This window comes from Rhinoraja longicauda, chromosome 38 (assembly GCF_053455715.1).
Source record: "Rhinoraja longicauda isolate Sanriku21f chromosome 38, sRhiLon1.1, whole genome shotgun sequence".
NCBI lineage: Eukaryota > Metazoa > Chordata > Chondrichthyes > Rajiformes > Arhynchobatidae > Rhinoraja > Rhinoraja longicauda.
In genome coordinates this window covers 10,228,598-10,237,292 of record NC_135990.1, presented here as the reverse complement: position 1 = coordinate 10,237,292, position 8,695 = coordinate 10,228,598, and positions in this window count along the sequence as shown.

Genomic DNA, 8,695 nt, shown 5'->3' with positions numbered 1-8,695 from the left:
TTCTCCCCATACCCCCTGACTCCGCTATCCTTAAGAGCTCTATCCAGCTCTCTCTTGAAAGCATCCAACGAACTGGCCTCCACTGCCTTCAGAGGCAGAGAATTCCACAGATTCACAACTCTCTGACTGAAAAAGTTTTTTCTCATCTCAGTTCTAAATGGCCTACTCCTTATTCTTAAACTGTGGCCCCTTGTTCTGGACTCCCCCAACATTGGGAACATGTTTCCTGCCTCTAACGTGTCCAACCCCTTAATAATCTTATACGTTTCGATAAGATCTCCTCTCATCCTTCTAAATTCCAGTGTATACAAGCCTAGTCGCTCCAGTCTTTCAACATATGACAGTCCCGCCATTCCGGGAATTAACCTAGTAAACTTACGCTGCACGCCCTCAATAGCGCCCTCTGCCGATGAACTCATTCCTTCTCTCCAGAGATGCTGCCTGACCCGCTGAGTTACTCCAGCATTTTGTGCCTGCCCTGCATCCTCTTCCTTCCCGGCTGGAAACGTGCACCCCTTCCTGAGGTTGGACAGTCGTCACAGTTCCCCCACTGCGAATTGGATTCTGGACCGGGTAGCGTTTTGCCCGTCTCTCTGCCCATGAACCCATTCCCACAACGGAGGAGGCTGCAGTGGGCTGGGCCTGGCTCAGGGTTTCCTGTCAGTCTGGCTTGTCAGCAACCGGATTCACCACCACACAGGGCAACGTGGGCGGCTCACAGACTCACCAGGTCAGAGGGGCATAACCAGGCACAAACAAAAAGCTGGAGTAACACAGTGGGTCGGGCAGCATCTCTGGAGAGAAGGAACAGGTGACGTTTCGGGTCGAAACCCTTCTTCGGGAATGGGTGACGTTTCGGGTCGAGACCCGTCTTGAGGAATGGGTGGCGTTTCGGGTCGAGACCCATCTTCAGCAATGGGTGACGTTTCGGGTCGAGAACCGTCTTCAGCAATGGGTGACGTTTCGGGTCGAGAACCGTCTTCAGGAATGGGTGACGTTTCGGGTCGAGCCCCTTCGGGTCTCGACCCGAAACATCACCCATTCCTTCTCTCCTGAGATGCTGCCTGACCCGCTGAGTTGCTCCAGCATTTTGTGTCGAGACCCTCCTTCAGACCGGTTGGGGATAACCGGAAACGAGATATACAGACGGCGATGTGGAGAGATAAAGAGCGATGAATGAAAGACGTACAAAAAAAGTAACGACGATAAAGGAAACAGGCCATTGTTAGTGCCATTGGTTGGGCGGGAGCAGGTGGCCGCTGGCTGGGTGAGGTCACGTGGGGCGCGGGGTGGTGACGTCACCCTTTGTCCCTTATCTGGGAGTGAGGAAGTTGGCGATGTTCATGCCTTTGGGATGTCAGCTGCCCAAGTGGAATATGAGGTGCTGTACCTCTGTGTGCGTGAGGTCTCATTCTGACAATGGAGGACAGTGTGGGAATGGGCCGAAGAGCTAAAATGGTTTAAGGGCGGCACAGTGGCGCAGTGGTAGGGCTGCTGCCTTACAGCGCCGGAGACCCGGGTTCGATCCCGACTACTACGGGTGCTGTCTGTACGGAGTTTGTACGCTCTCCCCGTGACCTGCGTGGGTTTTCTCCAGGTGCTCCAGTTTCCTCCCACACTCCAACGTTTCGGGTCAAGACCCGTCTTCAGGAATGGGTGATATTTCGGGTCAAGACCCGTCTTCAGGAATGGGTGACACACTGGCACTATCCCACACAGGAGGAACAATTTACAATTTTTACCCAAGCCAATTAACCTCCAAATACGTAGGTGCGTGCGGGTCTGTAGGTTAATTGGCTTGGGTAAAAATTGTAAATTGTCCCTCGTGTGTGGGATAGTGCCAGTGTATGGGGATTGCTGGTCGGCGCAGACTCGGTGGGCTATAAGTCCTGTATCTTTCACTATGCCTCAGTACGTGTGACAAAAAGCTAACCTCAAACTCACCCCTGAAGTCACATTAAGGTTAGCAACAGGGAGATTCTATGGGGCTTGGCGGACCGAGCGCAAGTGTTATGCAAAACGGTCGCCGAGTCTACACTTGGTCTCGACAACGCACGGGAGACCACATTTTTCGAGTTTCGAGGTGTAAATATTACCAACAATGAGCCCCGATCCAACCACATTGGCACAACAGCACAAAAAAAAAGCACAGCACACCTCCACTTCCACAGCAAACCCAGGAAGTTCAATGTGTTTCTGATAACTCTTACCAATCTCTGTGACCACACTGTAGACACCTCTGCCCAAGACCACAGGAGACTGCTAACATAACCCAGGTGATCACACACTCCAACCTCCCCACCATCGACTCCATCCACATCCACATCGCCCTGCCTCGGGGAAACAGCCAACATAATCCAGGACCATTCACACTCTGGACACCCACTCTTCTCTCCCCTCCCGTCGGGCAGAAGATACAAACAATGGAAAGCACGTACTACTAGATACTAGAAAACAGGGTGGTGCAGCGGTAAAGTTGCTGCCTTACAGCGCTGGAGACCCGGGTTCGATCCCGACTGCGGGCGCTGTCTGTATGGAGTTTGTACGTTCTCCCCCTGGGTTTTCTCCGAAATCTTCGGTTTCCTCCCACACTCCAAAGACGTGCAGGTATGGAGGTAAATTGGCTTGGTAAATAGACAATAGGTGCAGGAGTAGGCCATTCGGCCCTTCGAGCCAGCACCACCATTCAATGTGATCATGGCTGATCATTCTCAATCAGTACCCCGTTCCTGCCTTCTCCCCATACCCCCTGACTCCGCCATCCTTAAGAGCTCTATATAGCTCTCTCTTGAATGCATTCAGAGAATTGGCCTCCACTGGCTTCTGAGGCAGAGAATTCCACAGATTTACAACTCTCTGACCGAAAAAGTACTTCCTCATCTCCGTTCTAAATGGCCTACCCCTTATTCTGAAACTGTGGCCCCTTGTTCTGGACTCCCCCAACATTGGGAACATGTTTCCTGCCTCGAACGTGTCCAACCCCTTAATCATCTCATATGTTTCGATAAGATCCCTTCTCATCCTTCTAAATTCCAGTGTATACAAGCCTAGTCGCTCCAGTCTTTCAACACACGACAGTCCCGCCATTCCGGGAATTAACCTAATAAACCTACGCTGCACGCCCTCAATAGCAAGAATATCTTTCCTCAATTTTGGAGACCAAAACTGCACACTGTACTCCAGGTGCGGTCTCACCAGGGCCCTGTACAACTGCACACAGTACTCCAGGTGCGGTCTCACCAGGGCCCTGTACAACTGCACACAGTACTCCAGGTGCGGTCTCACTAGGGCCCTGTACAACTGCAGAAGGACCTCTTTGCTCCTATACTCAACTCCTCTTGTTATGAAGGCCAACATTCCATTGGCTTTCTTCACTGCCTGCTGTACCTGCATGCTTCCTTTCAGTGACTGATGCACTCGGACACCCAGATCTCGTTGTACGTCCCCTTTCCCTAACTTGACACCATTCAGATAATAATCTGCCTTCCTATTCTTACTACCAAAGTAGATAACCTCATACTTATCCACATGTAAAAATTGTCCCTAGTGTGTGTAGGATAGTGTTAGTGTGTGGGGATCGCTGGTCGGTGCGGACCCAGTGGGCCAAACAGCCTGTTTCCGCGCTGTATCTCTAAACTAAAAGTTTTTCCCTGTGGTATTAGACTCTTGAACAGTCCTTTCATATGCCTGGGAAGAATCCCAGATCTTCCAATCTACCTCTTTGTGGTCCTTGCAATTTTTTCTTTGCAGGTCTCACACTAAATTCTGCATTAACAAAATAACTCCAATGCATTTACGTACACGTGACAATAATGAACCAGTGTCAATAAAAAGGCAAGCTCAGGTTATTGAGATACAAGAAAGTGCAGATGCTGGCACCTGGAACGTTACCTGCTGCCTGACGTTACCTGACCCGTTGAGTTACTCCAGCAGTTTGTGCATATCTACGGCTACATGCGGTCAGACTGACCCTGCAATGCCACCAGGACAACAGACCATCTTGGTCAGGTCACGAATCCTGCACTGGGACTTGAAAATGGCGCAAAAAAGCAGGTGTCTCTGTATATGGTGTCAGTGTACCACTTTCATTCAATCTGAGTTGCCTATCTAATCTGTATCTAAGTGCTTATGTATTGCGATACTTGTACTGAACTGTATACAAAATTGAATTTCACACGTGACCAATAAATGACCATTACCGTCAGATAGACACAAAATGCTGGAGTATCTCAGCGGGTCAGGCAGCATCTCTGGGGAGAAGGCTTAGGTGATGTTTCGGGTCGAGACCCTTCTTCAGACCATTACCGTTAAGCAGTTGTGCTGCTGTAAGTATGACTTTCATTGTTCCGTTTCGGGGCATCTTCTGTGCACTAAAACTACCGTTCGTTTGTTCCTGAACTACAGGCAAAACGGTACACGATAGCGCGACGGTTTTAGGCCCACCTTACTCACCGTCCTCCCTTTGGTGATAATGGGAGAATGTTTCATTGAAATCGGTGTTATGTTTTAAAAAATATTCACATTTTATAGTTTAAATCTTTAGCACTTAGATACAGATTAGATAAGCATCTCAGATTGAATGCAAGTGGTACACTGACACCATATACAGGGAGGGGGAGGGAGGGAGGGGAGGGGGAAGGAGGTGAGGAGGTGGAGGGAGGGGAGGAAGGGGGTGAGGAGGAGGAGCGGTGGGAGGGGGGTGGGGGGAGTTTAGTGGGGTGGGGGAGGAGAGGGTGCTGCACCAATGCAGGAGAGGTTTGGGCCCAAAGGGTCCACTTGGTCTGGTATGACTATAAAACACCCTTGACTAGCCACCACCACACATTGACAGGGCTCCCAGCTAGATTGTACCCACGCCCTGGTGTCTATCTAGTACCCTCTCCTGGGCGGCCTGTGTACTGCAAGACTCGCTGCTCCTCGCTGAGGTCCTCACTAGTTTCCAGCAGAGTGGTGGGATCCTCTTTGCTCGCTGTGCGTTTGGTCTGGCCCTCCATTCGGGGGGGGGGGTCACTTCCACTCAGTCCGCCCAGTCCACATGACCTCCCGGTTGCCAAACACTTTAACTCCCCCTCCCATTCCCACATTGACTGAGATGCTATAAGAAAATAACTGCAGATGCTGGTACAAATCGAAGGTATTTATTCACAAAATGCTGGAGTAACTCAGCAGGTCAGGCAGCATCTCGGGAGAGAAGGAATGGGTGACGTTTCAGGTCGAGACCCTTCTTCAGACTGACTGAGATGCTGCCTGACTGAGTGGTCTGAAGTAGGAAGAAAATAACTGCAGATGCTGGTGCAAATCGAAGGTAGACACAAAATGCCGGAGAAACTCAGCGGGTCGGGCAGCATCTCAGGAGAGAAGGAATGGGTGACGTTTTGGGTCGAGACCCGAAGGGGCTCGACCCGAAACGTCACCCATTCCTGAAGACGGGTCTCGATCCGAAACGTCACCCATTCCTTCTCTCCTGAGATGCTGCCTGACCCGCTGAGTTTCTCCAGCGTTTTGTGATAAACTTTGTGAGTGGCATGAATATCGATTTCTCTAACTTCAAGTAACCCCGGCACTCCCTCCCTCTCCCACCAGCTTCTCGTTTTCACCCACCAGCTAACACTGGCCTGTTCCCTTTAACATCGTTACTATTTTGCATATCTTTCGTCCGTTGTTTTTAATCTCTCCACCTCTTCTCTCTTTCGTTCCCCTTCTCCCTAACTAGCCTGAAGGTCTCGACCCGAAACGTCACCCATTCCTTCTCTCCAGAGATGCTGCCTGATCTGCTGAGTTACTCCAGCATTTTGTGTCTGTCACACTGACCTTCCTGTCCTGGGCCCTCCTCCATTGTCAGAGTGAGGCCCAACGCAAATTGGAGGAACAGCACCTCATATTTTGCTTGGGCAGCTTACACCCCAGCGGTATGAACATTGACTTCTCTAACATCAAGTAACCCTCTGTCTCCATCTCTCCTCCATTCTAGTTCTCGGACTAGTTCCACTGTCCTCCTGATTAAACCTTACTGTTTATATGCCTTGTTGAGACCTTCCCTCAGCTAACAATGAACCATTCTACATTTTCCATGAACTTCGTCCCCTTTGATGTCTCGTTTCCACCCCTCATCTTTCCATATCTCTCGTTTCCCTTTCCCCTGACTCTCAGTCTGAAGAAGGGTCTCGAGTGGAAAGGTCACCCATTCCTTCTCTCCAGAGATGCTGCCTGTCCCGCTGAATGTCTTGCCATACGCAAGAAGAAGAAGGCATCAGAAACGTAGCAGCTTTGAGCACTGCCCAGGTGTGGTCTGCCGTTTGATTTTACTGGTACGATTGTATGCAAAAACAAAGCATTTCACTGAACCTGTATGTGTAGGAAAACAACTGCAGATGCTGGTACAAATCGAAGGTATCACAAAACGCTGGAGTAACTCAGCGGGTCAGGCAGCATCTCAGGAGAGAGGAAACGTCACCCATTCCTGAAGACGGGTCTCGACCCGAAACGTCACCCATTCCTTCTCTCCTGAGATGCTGCCTGACCCGCTGAGTTACTCCAGCGTTTTGTGATACCTTCGTTTTGTGATACCTAACATACAAAGTATCATCGAATCGTTGTATCTTTGAATAACATTGAATAACATTGTCAAGTCAAGTCGTTTATTAGTCACATACACACACACGATGTGCAGTGAAATGAAAGTGGCAATGCCTGCGGATTGTGCACAAAAAAGAATTACAGTTACAGCATATAAATAAAGTTAATAATATTAATATAGAGAAGACAAAATTTAGTCCCTGGAGATATAAAAGTTGACCGTCCTGATGGCCTGTGGGAAGAAACTCCGTCTCATCCTCTCTGTTTTCAAAGCGTGACAGCGGAGGCGTTTGCCTGACAGTAGCATCTGGAACAGTCCGTTGCTGGGGTGCTAGGGGTCCCTCATGATCTTACTTGCTCTGGATCTGCACCTCTTGATGTATAGGTCCTGCAGTGTAGTTCCCATGGTGCGTTCTGCCGAACGCACTACTCTCTGCAGGGCCATCCTGTCCTGGCAGAGCTGTTCCCAAACCAGACTGTGATGTTGCTGGACAGGATGCTCTCTACAGCCCCAGAGTAGAAGCAATTGAAGGATCCTCAGAGACACTCTGAATTTCCTCAGCTGTCTGAGGTGATAAAGGCGCTGCTTTGCCTTACTCACCAGTGCGGCAATGTGCGTTGCCCACGTCAGATCCTCTGCGATGCGGACTCCCAGGTATTTAAAGCTGCTCACACCCTATCCACAATAGACCCATTTATCTCCAGTGGCGTGTACGTCCTTGGATGTTGAGCCCTCTAAAGTCCACAATCAGCTCCTTTGTTTTTGTGACATTCAAGAGACGCTATTGTCCTGACACCGGAGTGCCAGATCAGCCACCTCCTCCCGTAGGGTAGGCCTTCTCATCGTTGTTGGTGATCCGGCCCACCACCACAGGTCTTCTGTTCGCCCATCCATCTGTGACAGATTTTCTTTCTCAAAAGAAGGATCTCGCCCCAAAAACGTCGGCCATCCATGTTCTCCAGAGATGCTGCCTGAGCCGCTGAGTTACTCCAGCAGTATCTGTGTGTGTCTTCCTCCCTCAAAGTCCTTGCTGGACAATTCCCCAAGTTGCTCCTCGGAGCGGTCAGTGTGGGGGCGGGCGGTCTCGTTCCCCCGTGGGGGCGGCCTGGAGATTGTGGGCATCTCTCGGTCCCTGTCCAGCCCGGCCAGAGTTTGTTCCGTCTCTCCCCAACCCCCCCCACACCAGGACTGGGGAAATCAAGTGGTGGGGGGGGGGGTCACGAGGCCCTTCTAGAAACTGTGCTAGCAGTGCACCCCTGGCTCCCCCACACTCGCCCCCTCAACCTCACCCCCTCCTCACCCTGGCCCTCTCACCCCCCAGCTCCCACCTCTCCCTCGATCTCACCCTCCTCACTCTTGCACCCTCGGCTCTGTTCCCCTCTCCCCCTCCTCGCCCCAACCCAGCCCTCGTCCCCCTCAACCTCCCCTCCATACCCCCTCTCTCCCCTCACACCCCCGCCCTCCACGTCCCTCTCTCCCCCATGCTCTCTCATTTTTCACACCCCCTCTCCCTATCACCCCCCCCGCCCCTCTCCCCCCACGCCCTCTGTCATTCCCCTCACCCTCCCTCCACCTCGCCCCTCTCTCCCCCTCTCCCACCACCCCCTCTCCCTATCCCCACAGGCACTTTCTACCCTATCCCTCTCTCCCCCACGCCCTCTCTCATCCCCCACACCCCCTTTCCTCCCTCTCTCCCCCACACCCCCTCTCCCTCTCTCCCCCCACACCCCCTTTCCCTCTCTCCCCCCACACCCCCTTTCCCTCTCTCCCCCCACACCCCCTTTCCCTCTCTCCCCCCACACCCCCTCTCCCCCCCCACACCCCCTCTCCCCCCACACCCCCTCTCCCTCTCTCATCCCCCACACCCCCTTTCCCTCTCTCCCCCCACACCCCCTCTCCCCCTCTCCCCCTCACACCCTTGCCCTCTCCCCTCAGCCTTCCTTAATTTCAGCGCTGGTTTTCTTCTCTCGGCCCCATCACCCTGCCCCTCCCTAGGTGGGTGGGTGGGTGGGGGGGGGGGGTCTGTGCCCCAGGGTTGGCGGTGAGGGTGGGGGGGTGGGGTGAGGGTGGCGGCTAGCTGGCCTGCACCACCCGGCGGCGGCCATTGGGCGAGCAGCA